The sequence below is a fragment of the Mytilus californianus genome, unplaced genomic scaffold (genome assembly GCF_021869535.1).
Source record: "Mytilus californianus isolate M0D057914Y unplaced genomic scaffold, xbMytCali1.0.p SCAF_3, whole genome shotgun sequence".
In the NCBI taxonomy this organism is placed as follows: Eukaryota; Metazoa; Mollusca; class Bivalvia; order Mytilida; family Mytilidae; genus Mytilus; species Mytilus californianus.
In genome coordinates, this window is record NW_026262679.1 from 69,697,275 (window position 1) to 69,725,236 (window position 27,962).

The 27,962-nt window shown below is 33.7% G+C and overlaps 1 long non-coding RNA gene across 1 annotated transcript in view; it reads left to right on the forward strand.

The window, feature by feature from the left end:
- The window catches only part of LOC127734980 (uncharacterized), a 78,596-nt gene that overhangs the window by 26,054 nt on the left and 24,580 nt on the right, over window positions 1–27,962 (forward strand). Inside the window, exons 2-5 of the long non-coding RNA XR_007997903.1 lie at window positions 13,788–13,926; window positions 17,176–17,256; window positions 17,843–17,955; window positions 27,791–27,886. This is a non-coding gene — a long non-coding RNA (uncharacterized LOC127734980). The remainder of the gene's footprint in view (window positions 1–13,787; window positions 13,927–17,175; window positions 17,257–17,842; window positions 17,956–27,790; window positions 27,887–27,962) is intronic.

The following is a 27,962-nucleotide window of genomic DNA, read 5'->3' on the forward strand; positions in this document are numbered from 1 at the left end:
TGGTTCCGTGGCGTCCACATCCGGGTCAGGTACTCTGAAAAGAAAAACAAAAAGCATATATTAGTTTCATGTTGACAAGACAGATGGTGGGGGGCACTTCAAGTCAGAAAAAATACTTATCTCTTGGTGTCCTTGCATCTGTGCCTCTGCCTTGGTTCTGTGGCGTCCACATCCGGGTCAGGTACTCTGAAAAGAAAAACAAAAAGCATATATTAGTTTCATGTTGACAAGACAGATGGTGGGGGGCACTTCAAGTCAGAAAAAATACTTATCTCTAGGTGTCCTTGCATCTGTGCCTCTGCCTTGGTTCCGTGGCGTCCACATCCGGGTCAGGTACTCTGAAAAGAAAAACAAAAAGCATATATTAGTTTCATGTTGACAAGACAGATGGTGGGGGGCACTTCAAGTCAGAAAAAATACTTATCTCTTGGTGTCCTTGCATCTGTGCCTTTGCCTTGGTTCCGTGGCGTCCACATCCGGGTCAGGTACTCTGAAAAGAAAAACAAAAAGCATATATTAGTTTCATGTTGACAAGACAGATGGTGGGGGGCACTTCAAGTCAGAAAAAATACTTATCTCTTGGTGTCCTTGCATCTGTGCCTCTGCCTTGGTTCTGTGGCGTCCACATCCGGGTCAGGTACTCTGAAAAGAAAAACAAAAAGCATATATTAGTTTCATGTTGACAAGACAGATGTTTGGGGGCACTTCAAGTCAGAAAAAATACTTATCTCTTGGTGTCCTTGCATCTGTGCCTTTGCCTTGGTTCCGTGGCGTCCACATCCGGGTCAGGTACTCTGAAAAGAAAAACAAAAAGCATATATTAGTTTCATGTTGACAAGACAGATGGTGGGGGGCACTTCAAGTCAGAAAAAATACTTATCTCTTGGTGTCCTTGCATCTGTGCCTTTGCCTTGGTTCCGTGGCGTCCACATCCGGGTCAGGTACTCTGAAAAGAAAAACAAAAAGCATATATTAGTTTCATGTTGACAAGACAGATGGTGGGGGGCACTTCAAGTCAGAAAAAATACTTATCTCTTGGTGTCCTTGCATCTGTGCCTTTGCCTTGGTTCCGTGGCGTCCACATCCGGGTCAGGTACTCTGAAAAGAAAAACAAAAAGCATATATTAGTTTCATGTTGACAAGACAGATGGTGGGGGGCACTTCAAGTCAGAAAAAATACTTATCTCTTGGTGTCCTTGCATCTGTGCCTTTGCCTTGGTTCCGTGGCGTCCACATCCGGGTCAGGTACTCTGAAAAGAAAAACAAAAAGCATATATTAGTTTCATGTTGACAAGACAGATGGTGGGGGGCACTTCAAGTCAGAAAAAATACTTATCTCTTAGTGTCCTTGCATCTGTGCCTCTGCCTTGGTTCTGTGGCGTCCACATCCGGGTCAGGTACTCTGAAAAGAAAAACAAAAAGCATATATTAGTTTCATGTTGACAAGACAGATGGTGGGGGGCACTTCAAGTCAGAAAAAATACTTATCTCTTGGTGTCCTTGCATCTGTGCCTTTGCCTTGGTTCCGTGGCGTCCACATCCGGGTCAGGTACTCTGAAAAGAAAAACAAAAAGCATATATTAGTTTCATGTTGACAAGACAGATGGTGGGGGGCACTTCAAGTCAGAAAAAATACTTATCTCTTGGTGTCCTTGCATCTGTGCCTCTGCCTTGGTTCTGTGGCGTCCACATCCGGGTCAGGTACTCTGAAAAGAAAAACAAAAAGCATATATTAGTTTCATGTTGACAAGACAGATGGTGGGGGCACTTCAAGTCAGAAAAAATACTTATCTCTAGGTGTCCTTGCATCTGTGCCTCTGCCTTGGTTCCGTGGCGTCCACATCCGGGTCAGGTACTCTGAAAAGAAAAACAAAAAGCATATATTAGTTTCATGTTGACAAGACAGATGGTGGGGGGCACTTCAAGTCAGAAAAAATACTTATCTCTTAGTGTCCTTGCATCTGTGCCTCTGCCTTGGTTCTGTGGCGTCCACATCCGGGTCAGGTACTCTGAAAAGAAAAACAAAAAGCATATATTAGTTTCATGTTGACAAGACAGATGGTGGGGGGCACTTCAAGTCAGAAAAAATACTTATCTCTTGGTGTCCTTGCATCTGTGCCTTTGCCTTGGTTCCGTGGCATCCACATCCGGGTCAGGTACTCTGAAAAGAAAAACAAAAAGCATATATTAGTTTCATGTTGACAAGACAGATGGTGGGGGGCACTTCAAGTCAGAAAAAATACTTATCTCTTGGTGTCCTTGCATCTGTGCCTTTGCCTTGGTTCTGTGGCGTCCACATCCGGGTCAGGTACTCTGAAAAGAAAAACAAAAAGCATATATTAGTTTCATGTTGACAAGACAGATGGTGGGGGGCACTTCAAGTCAGAAAAAATACTTATCTCTTGGTGTCCTTGCATCTGTGCCTTTGCCTTGGTTCTGTGGCGTCCACATCCGGGTCAGGTACTCTGAAAAGAAAAACAAAAAGCATATATTAGTTTCATGTTGACAAGACAGATGGTGGGGGGCACTTCAAGTCAGAAAAAATACTTATCTCTTGGTGTCCTTGCATCTGTGCCTTTGCCTTGGTTCCGTGGCGTCCACATCCGGTTCAGGTTCTCTGAAAAGAAAAACAAAAAGCATATATTAGTTTCATGTTGACAAGACAGATGGTGGGGGGCACTTCAAGTCAGAAAAAATACTTATCTCTTGGTGTCCTTGCATCTGTGCCTCTGCCTTGGTTCCGTGGCGTCCACATCCGGGTCAGGTACTCTGAAAAGAAAAACAAAAAGCATATATTAGTTTCATGTTGACAAGACAGATGGTGGGGGGCACTTCAAGTCAGAAAAAATACTTATCTCTTGGTGTCCTTGCATCTGTGCCTTTGCCTTGGTTCTTTGGCGTCCACATCCGGGTCAGGTACTCTGAAAAGAAAAACAAAAAGCATATATTAGTTTCATGTTGACAAGACAGATGGTGGGGGGCACTTCAAGTCAGAAAAAATACTTATCTCTTGGTGTCCTTGCATCTGTGCCTTTGCCTTGGTTCCGTGGCGTCCACATCCGGTTCAGGTTCTCTGAAAAGAAAAACAAAAAGCATATATTAGTTTCATGTTGACAAGACAGATGGTGGGGGGCACTTCAAGTCAGAAAAAATACTTATCTCTTGGTGTCCTTGCATCTGTGCCTCTGCCTTGGTTCCGTGGCGTCCACATCCGGGTCAGGTACTCTGAAAAGAAAAACAAAGAGGATATATTAGTTTCATGTTGACAAGACAGATGGTGGGGGGCACTTCAAGTCAGAAAAAATACTTATCTCTTGGTGTCCTTGCATCTGTGCCTCTGCCTTGGTTTCGTGGCATCCACATCCGGGTCAGGTACTCTGAAAAGAAAAACAAAAAGCATATATTAGTTTCATGTTGACAAGACAGATGGTGGGGGGCACTTCAAGTCAGAAAAATTACTTATCTCTTGGTGTCCTTGCATCTGTGCCTTTGCCTTGGTTCCGTGGCGTCCACATCCGGGTCAGGTACTCTGAAAAGAAAAACAAAAAGCATATATTAGTTTCATGTTGACAAGACAGATGGTGGGGGGCACTTCAAGTCAGAAAAAATACTTATCTCTTGGTGTCCTTGCATCTGTGCCTTTGCCTTGGTTCCGTGGCGTCCACATCCTGGTCAGGAACTCTGAAAAGAAAAACAAAAAGCATATATTAGTTTCATGTTGATAAGACAGATGGTGGGGGGCACTTCAAGTCAGAAAAAATACTTATCTCTTGGTGTCCTTGCATCTGTGCCTTTGCCTTGGTTCCGTGGCGTCCACATCCGGGTCAGGTACTCTGAAAAGAAAAACAAAAAGCATATATTAGTTTCATGTTGACAAGACAGATGGTGGGGGGCACTTCAAGTCAGAAAAAATACTTATCTCTTGGTGTCCTTGCATCTGTGCCTTTGCCTTGGTTCCGTGGCGTCCACATCCGGGTCAGGTACTCTGAAAAGAAAAACAAAAAGCATATATTAGTTTCATGTTGACAAGACAGATGGTGGGGGGCACTTCAAGTCAGAAAAAATACTTATCTCTTAGTGTCCTTGCATCTGTGCCTCTGCCTTGGTTCTGTGGCGTCCACATCCGGGTCAGGTACTCTGAAAAGAAAAACAAAAAGCATATATTAGTTTCATGTTGACAAGACAGATGGTGGGGGGCACTTCAAGTCAGAAAAAATACTTATCTCTTGGTGTCCTTGCATCTGTGCCTTTGCCTTGGTTCCGTGGCGTCCACATCCGGGTCAGGTACTCTGAAAAGAAAAACAAAAAGCATATATTAGTTTCATGTTGACAAGACAGATGGTGGGGGGCACTTCAAGTCAGAAAAAATACTTATCTCTTGGTGTCCTTGCATCTGTGCCTCTGCCTTGGTTCTGTGGCGTCCACATCCGGGTCAGGTACTCTGAAAAGAAAAACAAAAAGCATATATTAGTTTCATGTTGACAAGACAGATGGTGGGGGGCACTTCAAGTCAGAAAAAATACTTATCTCTAGGTGTCCTTGCATCTGTGCCTCTGCCTTGGTTCCGTGGCGTCCACATCCGGGTCAGGTACTCTGAAAAGAAAAACAAAAAGCATATATTAGTTTCATGTTGACAAGACAGATGGTGGGGGGCACTTCAAGTCAGAAAAAATACTTATCTCTTGGTGTCCTTGCATCTGTGGCTTTGCCTTGGTTCCGTGGCGTCCACATCCGGGTCAGGTACTCTGAAAAGAAAAACAAAAAGCATATATTAGTTTCATGTTGACAAGACAGATGGTGGGGGGCACTTCAAGTCAGAAAAAATACTTATCTCTTGGTGTCCTTGCATCTGTGCCTTTGCCTTGGTTCCGTGGCGTCCACATCCGGGTCAGGTACTCTGAAAAGAAAAACAAAAAGCATATATTAGTTTCATGTTGATAAGACAGATGGTGGGGGGCACTTCAAGTCAGAAAAAATACTTATCTCTTGGTGTCCTTGCATCTGTGCCTTTGCCTTGGTTCCGTGGCGTCCACATCCGGGTCAGGTACTCTGAAAAGAAAAACAAAAAGCATATATTAGTTTCATGTTGATAAGACAGATGGTGGGGGGCACTACAAGTCAGAAAAAATACTTATCTCTTGGTGTCCTTGCATCTGTGCCTCTGCCTTGGTTCCGTGGCGTCCACATCCGGGTCAGGTACTCTGAAAAGAAAAACAAAAAGCATATATTAGTTTCATGTTGACAAGACAGATGGTGGGGGGCACTTCAAGTCAGAAAAAATACTTATCTCTTAGTGTCCTTGCATCTGTGCCTCTGCCTTGGTTCTGTGGCGTCCACATCCGGGTCAGGTACTCTGAAAAGAAAAACAAAAAGCATATATTAGTTTCATGTTGACAAGACAGATGGTGGGGGGCACTTCAAGTCAGAAAAAATACTTATCTCTAGGTGTCCTTGCATCTGTGCCTCTGCCTTGGTTCCGTGGCGTCCACATCCGGGTCAGGTACTCTGAAAAGAAAAACAAAAAGCATATATTAGTTTCATGTTGACAAGACAGATGGTGGGGGGCACTTCAAGTCAGAAAAAATGCTTATCTCTAGGTGTCCTTGCATCTGTGCCTCTGCCTTGGTTCCGTGGCGTCCACATCCGGGTCAGGTACTCTGAAAAGAAAAACAAAAAGCATATATTAGTTTCATGTTGACAATACAGATGGTGGGGGGCACTTCAAGTCAGAAAAAATACTTATCTCTTGGTGTCCTTGCATCTGTGCCTTTGCCTTGGTTCCGTGGCGTCCACATCCGGGTCAGGTACTCTGAAAAGAAAAACAAAAAGCATATATTAGTTTCATGTTGACAAGACAGATGGTGGGGGGCACTTCAAGTCAGAAAAAATACTTATCTCTTGGTGTCCTTGCATCTGTGCCTCTGCCTTGGTTCTGTGGCGTCCACATCCGGGTCAGGTACTCTGAAAAGAAAAACAAAAAGCATATATTAGTTTCATGTTGACAAGACAGATGGTGGGGGGCACTTCAAGTCAGAAAAAATACTTATCTCTAGGTGTCCTTGCATCTGTGCCTCTGCCTTGGTTCCGTGGCGTCCACATCCGGGTCAGGTACTCTGAAAAGAAAAACAAAAAGCATATATTAGTTTCATGTTGACAAGACAGATGGTGGGGGGCACTTCAAGTCAGAAAAAATACTTATCTCTTGGTGTCCTTGCATCTGTGCCTTTGCCTTGGTTACGTGGCGTCCACATCCGGGTCAGGTACTCTGAAAAGAAAAACAAAAAGCATATATTAGTTTCATGTTGACAAGACAGATGGTGGGGGGCACTTCAATTATTTCAAATATTAGTAACCAAAAATAGTTATCCTAGAACTCATGATAAATAAGACATTCACATGACAAAAAAAAAGCTATACAGTTTTTTAGCAGTCACTTAACCATGAAAATGAGGCCAAGAACAATGATTATATGACAGACTGGAACTTCATAATACAATGAACCAATATACAAAATATTTGTTATAAATTAGGCTGTTAGTTTTCTCAAATGCATTGTTTCACATTTTTCATATTGGGGCCTTTTATAGCCGACCATACGGTATGGATTTTTCTCAGTTTTGAAGTCTGTACGGTTGCCTTTGATTGCTTACTTCGAATTCCACATCTCCTTATTTTAAAAATGAAGTCAAGGCCAGGTGAACCATGTTTGACGGACATGTAGACCTTGCAAGGATACCATATATTAGTAACCAAAAATAGTTATCCTAGAACTCATGATAAATAAGACATTAACATGAAGAAACTAGAGGCTCTAAAGAGCCTGTGTCGCTCACCTTGGTCTATGTGCATATTAAACAATGGACACAGATGGATTCATGACAAAATTGTGTTTTGGTGATGGTGATGTGTTTGTAGATCTTACTTTACTGAACATTCTTGCTCCTTACTATTATCTCTATCTATAATGAACTTGGCCCAGTAGCTACAGTGGAAAATATTTTGTAAAAATTTACAAAAATTTACAAAATTTATGAAAATTGTAACAAATTGACTATAAAGGGCAATAACTCCTTAAGGGGTCAATTGACAATTTTGGTCATGTTGACTTATTTGTAGATCTAACTTTGCTGTACATTATTGCTGTTAACAGTTTATCTCTATCTATAATAATATTCAAGATAATAACCAAAAGCTGCAAAATTTTCTTAAAATTACCAATTCAGGGGCAGCAACCCAACAACATGTTGCCTGATTGGTCTGAAAATTTCAGGGCAGATAGATCTTGACCTGATAAACAATTTTACCCCATGTCAGATTTGCTCTAAATGCTTTGGTTTCAGAGATATAAGCCAAAATCTACATTTTACCCCCTATGTTCTATTTTTAGCCATGGCGGCCATCTTGGTTGGTTGGCGGGGTCATCGGACACATTTTTTAAACTAGATACCCCAATGATGATTGTGGCCAAGTTTGGTCAAATTTGGCCCAGTAGTTTCAGAGGAGAAGATTTTTGTAAAAGTTTACGGACGACGGACGACGGACGACGGACGCAGGACAACGGACGCAAAGTGATGAGAAAAGCTCACTTGACCTTTCAGGTCAGGTGAGCTAAAAAAGCTATACAGTTTTTTAGCAGTCACTTAATCATGAAAATGCGGCCAAGAACAATGATTATATGACAGACTGGTACTTCATAACACAATGGACCTATATACAAAATATATACATCCTATTCCTCTACCTTCTGAAATATAAAGCTATACAAAAAAAACCTCTGAAATATAAAGCTATACAAATAATTTACGGCATTGCCGCCTCCACCATCAGATTTTATTCTGTATGCCTCGCATTCTGCGACTTAAAAAAAACCAAATGAAATTAGCTCTCTAACCTAAACCTGGTCAGAAGGCTTTCAACTTAACAGTAGACAATGAAATGTAATAGCTACTTACTAGCTTCATCAATTTTTCTATGTTGTTTTTATCTGATGAAAATTCTGATCTATATCAACTCCCGTGCTCGTATATATAAGCTCATATGCATGGGAATAACAAAATCAGAGATCTACATTCAATAAGATTGATGTTGTTTACAAGTGTTTGTAAGATACATCGATGCTGTACATAACCCTCTTTTAGTAGATAACCTTTAACTTCGTGTCAATTGTAGGCCAATTAATTTTTGTTTAATAAGTCATATAAGTGTGTAAGATGGAGTGATTAACCTGTTTCTAATTGTCATTTTATTTTCATAACTTTAACAGAAACCCTCCCCCTTTTTCACTGTTTGCAGTTTTTCTTATTTCTATAAAGCAAAGATATACTCAGACCTGCTAATTCAATCCATTCTGTGTCAATATTACACCAGTTTCGGAACTAAGTACAGTTTGATGTGCTTCTACACTCACCTAAAGAAAATTGGATATTTACCCAGAAAATCATTACAAACACCTTCTATCAAAAGACAGAAAAATAACATTTTGGGAGGGCAACTTATAAATGTTAATATCTATAAAACATCTCTAGAGATCACTTGTATCGAATCTTATGTAAAAATTCTGAATTTGGTCAAGGTCACTGCTATTAAACAGCTGAATGAAAATTGTAAATGTGCATCCTATAAGTACAAATGTCAATCTCGAACCATATTTAACAAGGTCAGACGAAACCTGCCAGACAGAAATTTACACCTGACAATCATTCCATACACCAAATATAGTGGCCCTATTGTTTATAGTATCTTAGAAATAGACCAACCCACAAAAACTAAATATTGTCCAATGAAATTGAAGTCAAGGTCAGATGAAACCTGTCAGTCATACATGTATGCCTTACAATCATTTCAAATACCAAATATAGTTGACCTTTTACTTATAGTATTTGAGATATGGACTTGACCACATAACTTTAACCTTGATCACGGAATAAGGTCGAGGTCAGGTAAACCTTACCCGACAGACATGTAGACATTGCGAGGAACCCATATACCAAATAAGTTATCCAATTACTCATAATAAGCGAGTATTTCACTTAACAAAAAAACTAATTTTCTTTCAAGCAGTCACTGAACCATGAAAATGAGGTCAAGGACAATGGACATATGACAGAAGGAAACTTTGTAACATAAAGTATCTGCACACAAAGTCTGCAGCATCCAGGTCTTCTACCTTCTGAAATATAAAGCTTTAAACAAATAGTTTACACCATTGACGCCACCACTGGATGTATAATACCTATGTCTCACAAAAATAGCATTTTAATAATTTGGTGCATCCGAAGCACTTTTTATTTATCTCATCGGGAACGCTCAAATTCAATTATTTGAGAAATGGCCATGTATAAATACTTGATTTATATGACTGTAGGGTGCTTACATTTTTTCAGAAACTAATTAAGTTCAACTTTGCCTGTTTGAAATGGAACCTAAAAAAATAGACAAATATAACAACAAATTATTTTGAATCTATGTGTATTGAACTTGTGACGCCTCTGTCTTTAAAAGTCACCCAAAGACATTTTTAACAGAATGCCGATGGTTATCTCAATGATAGAATAAAATATAAATACAAGCTTATTTGAAAGTAAAGTTTTCATTTATAGCTAAATGTTTATGAAATCAATTTGTTTATTTAGATCAAAAGGTGCCAATTTTGCTTATCCGATTAATAACTCTCATTTTTGTTTGCATATTCCTAGAGGTGTTTTTCATAAGAAGTTTTGTATAAGGTCAATAAAATTGTCTTATACATGTACTACCATAGCTAAAAATAACAAATTTGGAGGGTGAAAGTACTGAGAGTTTCTAGTCCCTCAAGGGAAGATCTTTTTAAAAGATTTCGATAAGAAATGCAGCTAGTCACATAATAGAGGGGCCTGATGGGTTATTTTCATTCTTCGTAATCGGCGCATTTTCGCTATCGTGATCCGTTTTTCTACAGATTTTTTTTTTTTTATATTTTCATGTTCCGTGATCATGAAAATTTATTTTCTGTGAATCGTGATTGACAAATAAATCAACTCGTGAATCGTGATGAGAACCCCCATCAGGCCCCTCATAATAGTGAGTGACAAAAAAAATGTGAACTAAGGTTATATTTTTCAAAATATCACACATTAAAAACAAAAATTTATTTGTAAAAAATTATTATGCTTAAATAATTGCAAACAAAACAAGCTGTCAAATTGGCTCCACTCGTTTTCGAGTCACCAAACTAATCTTGACTTTCATACTGTGTAACACTTAAAACTTGATATTTATACATTACATTACTAGACCATATGTTATTCATAAAGAAAGAATAAAACCTACCTTACATAAGAAACTTTCAAAACTCCCAAAAAACCTGCAAAGTTTCTACTTGACGATTGCGGGAAAAGAAAAGTTAACTCTTACATGTACCGGAAGTGTGATTTCGGCGTGACTTTTTACCCCAATATACCCCAACATACCCCAATATACCTAAAAAAAAAAACAGTTTAAACATAATTTGGAAGTTTAAAAAAAAAGTCGCACCCGTGTGATTACCCTTTGTCCCAGACAATGAAAAAACATGAAAACTTTAATTATAACAAGTGTAAATTTTTAACTATAGATAATCTAACTAAAGTCATATCAAATGAGTTTTATCCATTTTGAAATAATATAAGTTTTATAATTTCTTGTCACACGGATGTGTTCAGTGTACTATACAGTAAATACATGTACTCCCTTTCGGTAGTAGCTAAGGGTGTTAAAAATCACATATACCTTTTCTTGCTCTCTCTTTCTTTCACCACTTTCAACCAACAATCAATCAATCTCTCCTTTTACCATTCTACCATTATTTTATTTAATAAACATTTATAACTATATTAACAAGGTAAATTATTTCTAAAAAAAACCGCATATATATATTTTTGATGTGGTGACCCTGCAAATAGGGTTGATATCCAATAGAAGAAGATTAAAAGCTTTATACATGCCTAAGATAAACAGGTTGGGAACAAACCCCCTATGTGATAATACCTGTATAGAGTGATTATCCTTCTATAGAGGGATACATTTGTTTAGAATGGATTAAAGCAGGAAGATTTTATTTTCTAGTATTATTGGGTATAATATAAGGTATCAATTATTGCACTTTACTAAAAATTGTGACGCCCATGAGTTTTCTGCTCAAGTGACAGAACTTGCAATCTATTGTGTACCATCTGAACACCTGATCAACAACAATAGGGACAGTTGATCTTTAAATTTCATTTTAAATCTAACAATAGAAATCTGTTCATTGAGGCATAACTGAGTGGAATTTACCTGATCATCACAGTGATCGAAATTCAATTATTCCTAAACTCTATATGGTCATAATAATGAATGGGAAAAATTGACATTAATAATGATTATGGACTAAGTTTGAAAATAGATCAAAATAATACAGTGACACAAAACTCCCATTGAAAAGAAAATAATAAGTTAGAGTTTCCCTCCTCATGGAAATATTAAAAGCATTCCAAACAACATTATCAATAAACTTATTAAATTACATGAATTATTTAAATAAAAGAATAATAAAAAAAATAAGAATATGCAGTATGATAACCAAATGAGACAACACAAATGTCATCATAAGCCCATTCTGTAATTGAGTAAGCTTGGGATAGGCATCATGTACATAAAGTGACAGGGTTAAACATGCTTGTGAATGGTCAACCCTCCCCTAACATGGAACAGTGGTGTTAAACAGCACAACATATGAACAAAATATATAAATCAGTTGAAAAAGGATTGACTCAACAGATCGACACAAACAACAACAAAAAAAAATTAACAAAAGATTAAAGAACCGAGCCAATTAATAAATCACCACATACGAAAAAATATGTGCTGATTTGGATCAAGAAATAGTGGCATACTTCTTTTTTTTGGGTGATGATGGAAGATGAGGTTATAACCCTTCTTTTTTAATTTTATGATTGTTGTACTCTCTTTATTGTGATAAACACCAGTAAGATTTCTTGTTGTTTATCTGATACGTACATTGTAAAGAAATAAAAAAAATAATCATTTAAATAATTTGATAACAAAAAGGCAACAATATATAATATAGATCAATATCAACAGTTGTAATGTCAAATACAAAAGGTACTATTTAATGATTATTAAAAGTACATGCACACATGCAATATATACTTTTAAATCACAATTAACATGAACTTGTATAAACAAAATAAAGTTTTAGACTTCTATGTCATTTGGTCTCTGGTAGGGAGTTGTCTCATTGGCAATTATACCACATCTTCTTATTTTTATAAGTATTACTAACATGAATTTGAAGCGTTGCTTCTTATTGTCATATACCTGTATATGTATGAAATATTGTCCACTGGACATAAAGCATATAATCAATCAATCAATGACAATCAGTTAATAAATGGTGTTAAAATTAGAAATTAAAGTTTATTAGAAAATAACTTGTACAAACACTTCCTGAAAATGGTCAAAGAGGCTAGATGCTTTTCCTATATTACATATTGGCATGGCTAGGAATGTGGTTGTTACTTGGTCAGTGAAGTAGCGAAACAGAATGGCATGAGACTTGTCACAGTTGTGGTTGTTGCTCTCATCAATGGCTATGGAAAACAGTTTGGACTGCAGGTCTCGGACAACCTCTTGATGAAGAGTTAAGGTGCAAAGGACTTCTTGATGATTTGTGTAGTCTTTGTACGGCTGCATGCAAACTTTGTAGCTATCTTGCTGTCTGTAAACAAGGCTTTACACAGCTTTGTGAAGCAGTCTGCAAGTAGAAAGGAGATGTTGTGCTGTGCTATGAAGTTGGACCACTACTACTACTAAATAGAGTTTAATGGCGACTACCCTTGCGGGTATTGCGACAGATTACCTTATATAAAAACATTTCAAACAAATGTTTTAAAATTTATTATTATATAGGAATTAACCTGTATTATATATTCATATTATAGTAAATTGTGAGTTGTTTTTTTTTGTTTTGTTTTTTTTCCTTAAATTTAATCTTGATATTTAAAACTGAACTATGGTGTGTATTTTAATTATCTTAATTTTCTTGTGGTTAATTTATAGTGAGAAGAAAAATTTATGTGAGCTTATTATTCTGTTATTTGTAACTTAGCCTGCTTTGTTTATAAATATTAAATGATTTGGTAAGTAGGTGTGTTTGTTGTTTATAAATGAAAACTGTAAGTATCAAATACTCTTGGATAGACATATCTGACTTTTCCAAATATGCAAATCCTAGAAGGGGTCTGACATATTCCCGTACATGATATATACATTAATACAACTATACCGCGGCTCGTACCTCCTTGGTAAATTGTGATTCTCTGTATATTGAATTTAACTAAAGATAGCACCTTCACTTATATTATAAAAGATTCATAAACTTACGTTCTAGAAGAAAAATATATATAGTATTACCGTGTATGTATAATTAGGATCTATAAGATTAATGTATTGTTTTGACATTTTTGAGTGTAATAAATTGTAAGTGTTCATGTTTTGCAGTTATGTACAGTATAGATACCAGAGAGTGCTATCTTGGTAGTACTTGATTTAGTGTACTACTTTAAAAAAAAAACTTTTGTAAAAGTTTTAGTGTATATTGTCAAATTCAACGGGGTTATGTTTCTAATATTTAGAAATCATAAACTGATAAATGATACCTTCCAGCTCTGTTACAACTATTAAAAAGCCAATATTTAGAAATGAAAAAACTAAAAAAGGTAAATAATATATATCTACCAAATTATTTGTTTTTGGTGTCGCCTGTTTAGACTGGAGTTGTTTCCCTTGCACTGGTAACCATGTGCTGTAAGCAGACACGGCGAGGAGGCTGTGAACAAACATTTTCCAGTCCAAACGGATGATTTAGCAGCCGTGAATAGTAATGAAAGACAATAATACTAATACAAGGTTAGTATTTACACGGTGCTTTGTTTTTGGTCGTTGCACCACATGACCTCAGCTTTGATAATACCTGAAAAATAAAAAAAAAAAAATAAATAAATCTACAGCATTTTATGAATACATTTTAGCCTTCTAATAAATAACCAATGGTTAACAATCAAGTCATTAATGAAGGTGTTAGGAATTTTACCTTTATGACTTAATGATATTAACTATAAAGAAAACAATGCAATAAGTTGTATCAACACTATAATTTAATTATCATGCAATTAAGAAATTCAATAGTGGTTTTCTAACAGATTAAATAATTAAAATACTGTAAATTCAGAAATTATTGCGTGCATTTATTATTGCGATTTTGTCATTTTTGGAATAAAATGCGATTTTATTTTTTGCAGTATCAATAAATCCTGTCTAATTCATATAAAAATTTCAAAATGCGAGTTTAAATTATTGCGATTATAACCCTGTCGCATTTTTCGCAATAATAAAAACATTGCAATAATTTCTGAATTTACAGTATTTACTCAATTTTAGATGATTATTAAATGATCATAATCAAAATATTGTACATATATTATCACTTTTAATATGACTAAAGATATTATTTATCAACATTAAATAATTGACATTTCACAAATTAAACTGACACTACAAACTGCTCAGAGTCTGAAAAGACTTAGTTTTTGTGCTCGACCAGTAAAGTCGAGCACACATTTTACTCGACATTGTCTCGACATTGTCTCGACATTGTCTCGACAGTACTTAATTGTACTCGACTAGGTCTCGACTTTACTTAATTAGTCTGATTCAGTACTTGATGATCTTGGTGTAGTCTGAAATGGTCTCGACCAAGGCTTGACCAGTCTCGACCTGGCTTGACCAGTCTCGACCTGTCTCAACCAGTCTCAACCTGTCTTGACTAGTCTCGACTCAGTCTTAACCAGTCTCGACCTGTCTCAACTAGTCTGGACCTTCAAATTTAGTCTTCACTGGTATAAATCAGCCCATCTAACTAAATTAAATAAAGATCTTACAAAATTCCAGTTTATTTGTTAGTTTGATTCATTGCTGTGAAATGAAAGAATTTAATTAATAGGTAAAAAAAAAAATGATTAAATTCAGATAGGCATCTTTAATTTTTTTTATAACTTTTTCAAATCAACTAGGATTTTCATCCAACTATACAGCTATCTTAGTAATATATTGATCTTACTGAATCACAGGTCATTATGTAGTTTGGTGTATTGCTGTCAAATTTAAGGATTAAATTAATCTAGGTCAAAAAAGCTTGAATTTGCATTTCAGACTATATTCAGATAGTACACTTTAAATCTTTTTATAACTTTTTCAAATCAACTTGGATTTTCATCAAACTATACAGCTACCTTGGTAATATATTGATCTTACTGAATCAAAGGTCATTATGTAGTTTGGTGTATTGCTGGCAAATTTAATCTAAGTCAAAAAAGCTAGGATTTGCAATTTTGGACAAAATTCAGATAGTACACTTTAATTTTTTTTATAACTTTTTCAAATCAACTAGTATTTTCATCAAACTATGCAGCTATATTAGTAATATATTGATCTTACTGAATCACAGGTCATTATGTAGTTTGGTGTATTGCTGTCAAATTTAAGATTCAAATTAACCTAGGTAAAAAAAGCTAGGATTTGCAATTTCGGACAAAATTCAGATAGTACACTTTAATTTTTTTTATAACTTTTTCAAATCAACTAGGATTTTCATTAAAATATACAGCTATCTTAGTAATATATTGATCTTACTGAATCATAGGTCATTATGTAGTTTGGTGTATTGCTGTCAAATTTAAGGATTAAATTAATCTCTGTCAAAAAAGCTAGAATTTGCAGTTCGGACTATATTCAGATAGTACACTTTAAATCTTTTTATAACTTTTTCAAATCAACTTGGATTTTCATCAAACTATACAGCTACCTTGGTAATATATTGATCTTACTGAATGAAAGGTCATTATGTAGTTTGGTGTATTGCTGTCAAATTTAATCTAGGTCAAAAAAGCTTGAATTTGCAGTTCGGACTATATTCAGATAGTACACTTTAATTCTTTTTATAACTTTTTCAAATCAACTTAGATTTTCATCTGACTATACAGCTACCTTGGTAATATATTAATCTTACTGATTCCCAGGTTGTTAAGAAGTTTGGTGTATTGCTGTCAAATTTAAGAATTAAATTAATCTAGGTCCAAAAAGCTAGGATTTGCAGTTCAGACAAAATAGAGATAGTACACTTTAATTTTTTTTATAACTTTTTCAAATCAACTTGGATTTTCATCAAACTATACAGCTACCTTGGATATATATTGATCTTACTGAATGAAAGGTCATTATGTAGTTTGGTGTATTGCTGTCAAATTTAATCTAGGTCGAAAAAGCTAGGATTTGCAATTTTGGACAAAATTCAGATAGTACACTTTAATTTTTTTTTATACCTTTTTCAAATCAACTATGAAAAACTAGCCTGCCAAATTGTAATTAAATACAATACTTTTAAATCAGAAATTTTTGTGTGCATTTATGATTGGTATTTTTGAAGAATTGACAATAATGCAAGATTAATTATTGGGATTTCAGGAAAATCTGCATGCAGAAATAAATATCAGATATAAGAATGTGAGTTCGTATTATTGCGATACTCAACTAGTGGCATTATTCACATTAATAAAAACATCTCAATAATTTCTGAATTGACAGTTATATGTTTTATATGTATGAATATCTTAGACAGAATCTCAAACAATGTTCATCAGTTGTTTAAATTTTTTTCCCTGCTGTAATTCTGTGTGTATTGGAAGGTAATAAAAATGTCAGAATGAATAAGTACATTCAATATATCTACCTACCTAAATGTTTCCAAATGCAGGAGGTCACTTTGCTCCTCTATATTTAGCTCTGTTTCATCTTCACTAATTACATTTGTGCTGTCAATAGATATTTGAAAAGAGGTCTTTACCTAGATAAACTAGCAAAAAAAAAAGAAACTGTGAATCGTATAAATCATTTGAAGATATCTGGTCATACAGATTTTTGTATGATTCTTGAACCAATGCATTTTTATCAAATTTTCTTGCCCAAGGTATCGTTTTGTAGAATAAGGTGTAAAACATTTCATTAATCTTTAAGAAATGAGAAAAACATTTTTCTGACTTCTTTGAAGCCAATGGAAAGCCATGTAACCAAACTAATATGAAATAATTTTAATTCTTGTAGAATAATCCAGATCTTCCATTTGAAATACTAAAGCTGTCTGTTGAAAGTGATTTTGTACAGAGTTTGAATATGGCATTAGAAGTAAGTATATGAATCAAGAAAGATCTTGGCAAATTTTAATATTTATCAATAAGACAGCAACCCAACAGTGGAAATACACGTCTAGAGGTTATTATACAAAATTAAAAAAAAGAGTTAACATAAGTCAGGCTGTTGTTTTTGCTTTTGAATTGTTTTGTTTTGTCAGCCTTGGACTTTATTGTTGTTTTGTTTATTATAAATCATTTAATAATAGTTGATTGCTCTTAAAACTTCAAAGATAAGGAGACAACTACCTTGAACAGGGTCAAGTGTATGTCTGACTTCTCAATGATATCTTACTGTGCATTCCAAAAAAAACTGTCAAAAGTTTATCAAACAAAGGTTTTAAATTACGATGTGTTACAATCTTATTAAAAAATAAAGTTTCTGAAAACATCTAGTTATACTCAATTCTTCAGATTGGGTTCTTGCATGATTCTTTAGTATGGGTACACAAAATAGTTTCATGTTCCATGTTAGTGTTTTATTGAACAAGGTGTTAAACATTTCACTGCTGACATAACCAAACAATATGTTTTTTTTGTGAAACCGAAACAAATTATTACTCCATGATATTTTTTTCCAGATAATTGCATTGTCAAGACTTGACAAGTAAATGCTGCAATGGAATTGCTTGATAAATATCATGTTCAGACATCTATCAGCTATGACCAGCCATCAAAAATATTTCCAGACTGTGTAAGAATTAATGAATGTGTTTATTGCCTGGTTGCACAAAATGCATAGTAGGATTATGATATAGGGAATGTCTGTCAAGTGGGGAAAAGAGTATGCCCGTTTCGAGTAATCAACTCCTCCAGCAGTGTTTAACCCAGAGACTTTACACTTTCTTAAATGTTTGAAAATATATTGAAGATGAAGATGTGGACCCCACTTTATGGATACATTGGAAATTTTTGCAAATTTTCCAGATGGTGAAACTTAGTAAATTTTCTGTAGGATTCATAATGGAGGGTACAAATTTTGTGAAATCGAACTCTTTTTATTTTTTTTCATCCAAAGCCCCCAAATTTTCTGTAATGCTTTTTAGCTCACCTTTAAATAGCAAAAATTATCAGCAAGACAAGATCTACAAATAAGTCGACATGGCTGAAATCGTCAGACAACTTCTTATGAGAGTTATTGCCCTTTAATGACAATTTTAAGCAAGTTTTCACGTTTTTGCCTATTAACTATCTTAAAAACTACAATAGAAAGATAGAAAATTCAAAAAGCATAAGTGATCAGCAATACTAGGTCTACAAATAATTTGAATATAGCAAAAATCTTCAGTCGACTCGTTATTGGAGTTACTGCTCTTTAATGACGATTTTTACCAATTTTATGTGTGTTTGCTTATTATCTTGAAAACTATTAAAAATGTATAGAAACTTTAAATAACAAAAATGATCAGCATGGGCAAGATCTTCAAACAGGTCAAATTTTATAGGAGTTAAATGACAAATTATTTTTACCCTCTTTTTGTGTTTTGGGCAAAAATTGAAGTAGATAGAGAGAAACTTAACAGAAAAAAATTATCAGCAATACAAGATCAACAAAAAAGAGATTTTTGTCATGAATATACAATGTTAAAGAGTGTCCATTTTCTATGATGCACATAGACCTAGGTGAGCGATTCAGGTTCTTTAAAGCCTTTAGTTTATATATTGAAGATATGCATCTAATTTACAAAAAAACATTTGGATAGTTTTCACAGATTTTTCCAAATGGTGACTTTTTTGCAGCAATCTCAATAAAGGGTAACCATGTTTTGGATGAATTTAAATATTATCTATTATCTCTTAGGAAAACAGAAATCAGTAGATATCACTTTTTTAGTTTAAACAATATTTTATTCAGATAAATCAATACATAGTTTACAATTCTGATACATAAAATAAATTCTGATACATAAAATAAATAGGATTCAGAAACAAGCAAAAATTGCTTTTAGTAATCTGTATCATTTTTTTTAACTAGCATTCAAATACCAGTGTCATTATGTCTATATTTCTTCTCAAAATTACAAACCTAATGTATTACAGATTTTTGTGATTCTGTGGTTTTAATTCAAATATTTTTTATTGTCAATTAAAGACGCCCATTACAGGCAGAATAATCAAGTTAAATTTGGTACAAATGATTACAATGATAACAATGATTTGAATACATTTAAATCTATGAATAAAATTAAAAGAAAAGGACACAATAATGTATATTTATATAAATATTATATGTTTCCACATTGACAAATACAGTGATCCTAAAAATATAGAAAACTGATTAAAATATTCTGTTTTTTCTGGTGCTGTCATAAGAACATAATAACAAGCACAATTATAAATAGCTAAATTATGCATACATATATTCATACCAGAGAAAAAAAAAATCTGTTAACTGTAAAATTTATAACTTTACTAAGTTTCTAATAGTTGTTTTCGAACAATATTTAAATTTTCATTTAAATTGCTCACTTGATTAAATGTGTGACTATCTTCATTGGACATTAGCCAAATAAATTGTGATTGATAATCTAAACTGTGAAAATTTTTGTAACTTTTAGCTATGTTTGAAATGATGGAAACTCTCCCACTTTCTATAGATGAACATTTTAGTAGAAAGTGGCGTTCGTCTTCCACTTCTTTTTTACAAAGATTACAAATTCTATCTATTGCCTGAAGTCCCCTGTATCTACCTCTCTCTATTTCTAGATTTTGGTTACTTATTCTGAATTTTGTCATCTGAATTCTCAGATTGCTATTGCCTATCGACAGATAGGGTTCAAAATTTACATTTCTCATAAAAAGTCTATATGTTCTTAGTTTATTTCCAAATGACATGTTTTTATATGCCCCTGCCATAGAGGAGGGGGCATTAAGTTTTACCCTTGTCCGTCTGTACGTACGTTCCAAAGTTGGTTTCTGTTCTCTAACTTTAGTTTGCCTCAACCAAATGTTATGAAACTTATACACAATGCTTATTACCACAAAACACAGATCAAGTATGAATTTTGGTGGCGTCACTTTAACTGTTCTAGAGTTATGCCCCTTTACAAATGGAAACATTGCTGAATTTTTCATTTCCGTTCTGTAACTTAAGTTAACCTTAACCAAATGTTATGAAACTTATACACAATGCTTATTACCACAAAACACAGATCAAGTTTGAATTTTGGTGGCGTCACTTCAACCATTCTAGAGCTATGTCCCTTTACAAATGGCAAAATTGCTGAATTTTCCGTGTCCGTTCTCTAACAAGTTTGCCTGAATTAAATTTTATGAAACTTATACACAATACTTATTACCACAAAACTCAGATCAAGTTTGAATTTGGGTAGCGTCAGTTTTACCGTTCTTCAGTTATGTCCCTTTATAACTTTATATGATATGCAAGCGGGGGCATCATCTGTGTCCCATGGACACATTCCCCATTTATTTCTGTCATCGTTTAAAGATGAATACTACAGCTGATTATACTGTAATTTTAGTCTGTTCAAAATAAATCTTTTCAAATTGCATTTCATATTAAAAACTTGTGATAAATCTATGTCTTAGTATTTTGCTAATGAACTCATAGAATTATACCAACTTTTGTTACTATGGTTCGATAAGGATTTTGATATAAGGAGGGCTTCAGACAATAATTTGTCCTCTGTTTTTGTTAAACGTGATAGATAAGAAAACACATTAACTATAACTTCAATAAATAATGGGTATCTCCCTAGCTCACCTATCACTGCCATATTTGTGTTTCTCTTTCCTACTCCCAGTGAATCTAAAGCGCCCCAAATTTCACTTCCATAAGTTAGAATTGGTTTCACTGTGTGGTCAAATATATTTAATAAAGTTTTAATTTTGGGTTTATGACCTTTAAATATTTTATAAATTTTGGAAAGGGCTTTGAGTCCTCTTTTATATAGGTCATGTTTTGCCTCTGTAAAGCTTCTAGAGGTACTGAACTTTTTCCCTAAGTATGTATACTGTCTAGCTTTATCAAAAGGACAATTATTCAATTTAAAAGTTGAGTGATTTATTTTTCCTGTACAATTGAAAACCATACTTTTTGTTTTCTTACGGTTAATTTCTAATCCCCTTTTATTACAGTACAGATATAACTTCTCTAAACAATTTTGTAAGCCTTCTGCTGTTTCAGACAGCAAAACTACGTCATCAGCATATAATAAGCAGTTCAACTGAATTGAGTCAAGTTGAACTTGGTCACAAGTTTTATCAAATAGTTCTGGAAGGTCATTAATGAATAATTTAAAAAGGTTAGGGCTAAGATTATCCACTTAGCGAGAAGGAGTCTGTCATGTGAGATCTGCCAATTCTCACATTCAACTAAGTCTTTTTATACATGCTTTTAATAACATTATATTATAAGTCACTTATACCATATTGTCTTAGTTTATAGAAGAAATCCATATGCCACACTGTATCAAATGCCTTTTTGAAGTCGACGAAACAAGAAAAGAAAAGCTTAGGACCCAATTGAGTATATTTTTCTATTAATGTTCTGAGAACAAACATATGGTCACTTGTTTCTAGCAAAAACCAATCTGTTCTTTACATATTATATTTTTCTCAGATAAAAAATTCTCTAGCCTTGTGTTTAATATTTTTGCAAATAGTTTCCCTAGTGCACTTCCAATGGTTATACCTCTATAATTTGAGGGATCATCAGTAGAATTGCTTTTGAATATTGGCAAAATAAATCCTTTAGCCCACATAGTAGGGAAGGAACCAGTTATCAGAATATAATTAAATAATTTTTTAGAACTTGTTAATAGAAATGACTGGCTATACTTAAAAATTTCATTTAAGATCATGTCAAAGCCACTTGACTTCTTGTTTTTTAATGTATATATTGCTGCAATTACTTCTTTATCATTGATCTGGAAGTCTAGTTCTGAAAATATTTTTTCCTTTTCCAATTGCTTAAAATGTTGAATAAAATTGTTATCGGTTGTATTAATTTTACTTTTTTTTAGCTCTTTAAAATAATCAAACCATGAATAAGTTGGAATGTCTGGAGATGTAGATTTGTTTTTAATCATTAGATAAATCCTTTAGTAAATTCCAGTATTTATTAAGGTTATTTTCATGTAGGTTGTCAAGCTCATCAATAACACTTCGTCTAAATTCCTTTAAATTATGTTTTCTAGTTTTTCTGTACAATTTTGATAGTGAAAAATAAGATGTCCTAACAATTGGATCTTTGCTATATTTTTTAAGGAGCTTTTCCTTACTATCTAATTGTCGTCTTAAGCGTGTAAGTGATATATCAAACCATTTAAGTTGTCTTATATTATTTAAATGTTTTGGGTTTTTCTTTTTGGGACGTTTTAGTTTAAGGGAGATGTCAGCTGCTTCTGTTATGATGGAATTTAAATCAGAAACAAAAATATCAATATCATCATAAATATTATCATTAAGTTCTCTTTTATTTTGTTTTGTATCTTATATGATGATAAGCCAGTTTGAAATTCTGGAGGTGAAGTTTCATCCCATATATAAGTTGATGGGGGGATTTGTGTCTTATCATTCACGGTACTCTTAATTTTACAATCTATCTTTAACGTTACTGAAATTTGACAGTGATAGCTCACCCAAAAATTTATGTACTTTAAAAAATAAGATATTTCCATTAAATTCTCAGAGGATATAAAATAGTCAACAACACTGCTACCATTTGGTGTGTAGCAAGTGAGTTGGCCAGTAAAGTCACCTAGGGTACGACCGTTTAATATTCTCAATCCAAATTTAATACATTAATCTCATATAAACTTTTACCACGTGTGGACAAAATCTCATCCATACTGTAACGTACAGGAAGGTTAAGATCTGGAGAAATTTTTGCGAAAACTGGTATATTATCAAGTGATTCATCATTATTTATAAAGTCTTAAGACCTGTGTACTAGTTCTAACATATAGATCCCCTGCTAATACAATTTTATTCAGGAATCTTGAGTATTTGGAAATATCATTCTCTATAAGGTCAAAAATATCTTCTTGTAGGGATTTTGTATATGAAGAATTTTCTGGAGGATTATAGATATAACAAAGAAAAATATCATCTTTCATTCCAAAAAGTTTCTGCAGAATTGCAGCCATATGTAATCATTATTTACATGTTCCAAAAATTTTACACCTGGTCGTAATTCTGATTTAACAAAAACTGAGACTCCTCCTGAACATTTATAAGTGCCTTTAGATTTAGGTCTAGTAAGATGAACTGGTGTAAAACCATCTAGTGAAAGGGATTCTTCTAGAGAACAATGAGTTTCAATTAAACAAACAATATCTTTATTACGTATTTCATTTACAAATCTTGTGTCACTGTATTTGTCAAAGCCCTTGTTTTTATGACCATTTATATTCCAACAACCAATGTGTAATCACGATTTTTTTGCTATTCCTTAACACATTTGAAGCAATAATAAACAAAACAAAATGGAACAGAACCTGTGACATATATAACTTTTTTTTAAAATACACTTGCATTATAATATATAAATGAAAAATAAGACAACACACCAATCCCTGTTATGCATGGTATAAGGGAGATAATCTAAATTTAGAAACTATAACTTATCAAGAAATAAGCATTGGGCGTTTTAGTTTGTGACAACATTTTTAACGGTTACAATCGCAAAAACTTAAGCAGTTACAGAAAACTTACATAGGTAAAAATGATCAGCAGGTCAAGGTCTATTTTCTGTATAATATTCCGAAAAATCGCAATACCCATTTTGTAGTTTGTAGCCCCTGAATGGATTTGGCTTTATCTCTTAAACTAAAACAGTTAGAGCAATTATGTAATCTTCAGAAATATGGGACAATCCATTTTGGAGTTGCAACTAAAAGGTTAATGAGGAAATCATTAATTGACCCATTATAGAAGTTATTGCCATTGAAAGCCAATTTTTACCTTCTTTTTCTTATACCACAATACAGATAAAACTGTAAAAGCAAAAATGTTCAGCAAAATAACATCTACAATAAACCAACATGGCAAAATTGTTAATTGAACCCTTATAGGATTAATTGGCTTTGAAATACACTGTATGTATGTAGGACTCCAAAGTGCGATGGTAATCTAAAGTGCGATGGTCTATGCTAAAGTGTGATGTTGTCAAAAGCTAATGTACAATTGTTCTTTGTTTTTTAAGCGCGATTATATGACACAATAAAGTGCAATGGTATAACACGCTAAAGTGCGATGGTGTAACGGGAATGGGGTGCAGGCAATGGTTTTCGTTTGTTGCTGTGATTCTATTAGTTTCCCGTTTAATGTTTTCTTTACAAATCAAGCCATTGTCATTCTCTTTTGAATTGTTTAACACTGGTCATTGTGTGGCTTTATGTAGCTGGCTTTGCAGCGTGGGCCAAGACAATACCACATCCTCTTATTTTTATTTAAAGTACGATAGTAATGGTTACATATTGCAGTAGTTAGTATATACTTTATGAACCTGTAATTCAGTGGTAGTCATTGTTTTTTTACTTCATATTTGTTTTTCGTTAATTGTTTTGTATAGAAATCAGGCTGTTATTTCTTGTTCGAATTGTTTTACACTGGTCTTTTTGAGGCCATTTAGTATTTATAGACCAATCTGCGTTTTTAGCCAATGCTCCGCGTTAAAGGCCATGCGTTAACCTATAGTTGTTTTCATGAATAACATTTGGTCTTGGGTGGCAGTTGTCTCATTGGCAATGATATATTATGATACTAAACCTATAGTCTTGAGGTTACTGTCTAGATGACTAATTTCCATCGCTTTAACAGAAATGATAAACCATATTGTAAAAAAAATTATTATAGAATTCAATTAGAATCACGCAAGTACTTGACATGGGATTACAAACATAGAAGGAGTTTCTAAATTAAATTTATTTTATTTGGCATTCCAGCTGTTTTGATCAAATTTCATTTTACAAATCAAGTTAACCTCTTCCAGTGCAGACCAAAAACAATCCTGATTGATATCATTTGTTTCTCTCTTCTTTCTTTTCTTGTCTAATGAAACCCTTCATCTGGACAAACATTCTGCTTTTCCGAAAAACATTTTTGTTTGTACAAATGCGAGTGATGTTGCTAAAGTCCATACATTCGCTATCAAAGCTCTTTCGTGGAAAATCGCACTATAGCATATTGAGGAATTGGACTTAAGCGTATTCCATTGAATAGCCCAGACCATCGCACTTTAGCGTATCAAACCATCGCACTTTAGCGTAGACCATCGCGTTTTAGCGTCCCCATCACACTTTAGAGTCTCACATATATATAGCAAAAATGTTTGGCAAAATAAGATCTTCTAGTTAATTGACATGGTTGAAATTATCAATTGACCCCTTATAGGAGTTATTGCCTTTGAAACATAATTTTTGAACCAGGATAGACTGAGAAAAAGTGTAAATTGAAAAAATGGTCAGCAAAATTGGATCTTGAAATAAGTCAACATTGCTGAAATTGTAAATTTGACCTCTGTAGGAGTTATTGTCCTTGAAAGATGGTTTTACCCATTTTATGCATTTTCTGTAGAAACCATAATAGCTAGAGTGAAATTTTAAATATCGACAGATGTTCAGCAAATAAGATCTACAAGTAAGTCAACATGGCTGAAATTTTCAACTGACTCCTTACAGTAGTAATTACCCCTGAATGACATTTTTAACCCCTTTAATTTTAATTTTATATAAACTGAAATAGTTAGAGAGCAAAAATATATAACAAAAATGTTCTTTAAAATAAGATCTACAAATAAGTCAACATGTTTTGGACTTATTATTCTTTAATGACAATGATTACCAATTTTTAGTGTTTTTGCCTATTAACTTGAAATCATTTTGTCCAAAAACTATAGAAGATAGAGAGATCCTGTCATCAGAAAAAAAGATCAGCAATACAAGGTCAACAAAAAAGAGATTTTGTCATGACTTCTATTCTATTCCTCAATGAGTGACATGCTCTTTAGAGCCTCTAGTTTCATTTTGGAAAAAGTTAAAACACTATTTTCATATTTGATAACACCTACAGACATGACAGAATTTTAATAATGTTCTGTTATAAAATACCACTCACCATTACTCAACTTGAGAAAAAACTGACTGGAGTTCTACCTTAAATGAAACTTTTCTTGAAAAGCCCTATATTGCTGTATATGTATATTAATTGGTGACAGGTTATACCAATTGCATATATTATAAAAAGAAACAAATCAGCTGAATTTGAGACAAAAAATTTACTTAAAGGGGCATAAGCTGTCAAATTCATGTTCACCAATTTGACTCAAATTCTCATATTTGATTTATAACATACTAAAACGTATATCCAATTTATAAAATGTCTAATATAAACAATCAACAATATATGGACTCAATAACATGTATCAACATTTCATGTGTATTTTTGTCTAGACGCCATCTAATTAACCACCGAGATGACCTCCGAAGACTGCCGACGGTCATTTAGCCCCATATAAAAATAAATATAAATATAAACAGATAGTGACCACGTGCAATTGGATTTTTCTTGGTCTGTTTGATTTCATATTGAAGGTTAAAAAGTATCATCATTTTTACCTGTATAAGAATGATTTATTTGTGGATCGAATTAGTCAATTAAATGGTTCATCCATGTTTCAATTACAATGTTGACATTCTTTTCCTTTTAATAGCGGAATACATGCGTAGCCCATGTCCAGCTAAGGGGTTAAATTGAAGGTCACATGAATACGGATTCAATGAGGTCGAATTGTTCACTTGCAAGTGAATAATTCATCAGCGATGTTTCTTAGCTTATTTTGACAAAATCGAACCAAATTGGCTGCTAAAAGCAAGTTATTATTTCACTATTTCACTTTCATTAATGATTGAACAAAAGAAAATCATATTTTATTTTTTTTTATATCTCGTAGTTAATGCGCCTTTAATCTTAGATGTCATGATATTTTTTTAAATGTATATATTCTTCATTTTGTTACATTAATGTTTCCTCTGTTTTAATTTGCATATATAATTAATCTCTCTTGTTGTAATTCTCTAGTAAAGTAATCTTTTATTTGTTGAAGGTCTGAAGGTGGTCACTATTTGGTAGAAAAGAATAGAACTGCAATCTTATTGACAGATACCCTACATCTCCTTTTTTTAAAAGCATGCAAGTAGTGGGAGTTACAAATTTTACTTGTTTGTTTGTTTGTTTTCATGATAAAAGCCCTTTTTCACTGCATTTTATATACAATTGCATGTTGGGTAGAATGTATCGTTCAAGACGAGTTATTTTCTGCTCATTGTGATATCACTGCTTTATTAACCTTCTTCCTTTGGCACCCTGTTTGTAGTACATGTATTTGGATATTATTTTCTGTTAAACTCGACAAGTTCTTGGAAGTTTATAAATTGTTCTTCTGTTCATTGATGTCTTCTTTCACCATATTATTTCATTTTTATCAACCGCAAAAATCAGCTTCCAGAATGAAAAATATGTTTGCACATCATGGAACTAATTTCATTCATGTATTATTATTGCAGGCAGACGATTTTTAATGGATAACCAATTACTAAAAATGAATAAATGTTTTATGAGATGCGAGGAATATCAAAGAAAATATGATGCGGTTTCAAAAAGTAGGTAGAAATTTATGTTCTTCATATTACAGTAAGCCCATTCTTAATTGAAACCCTGAAGGTCTACAGATTATGT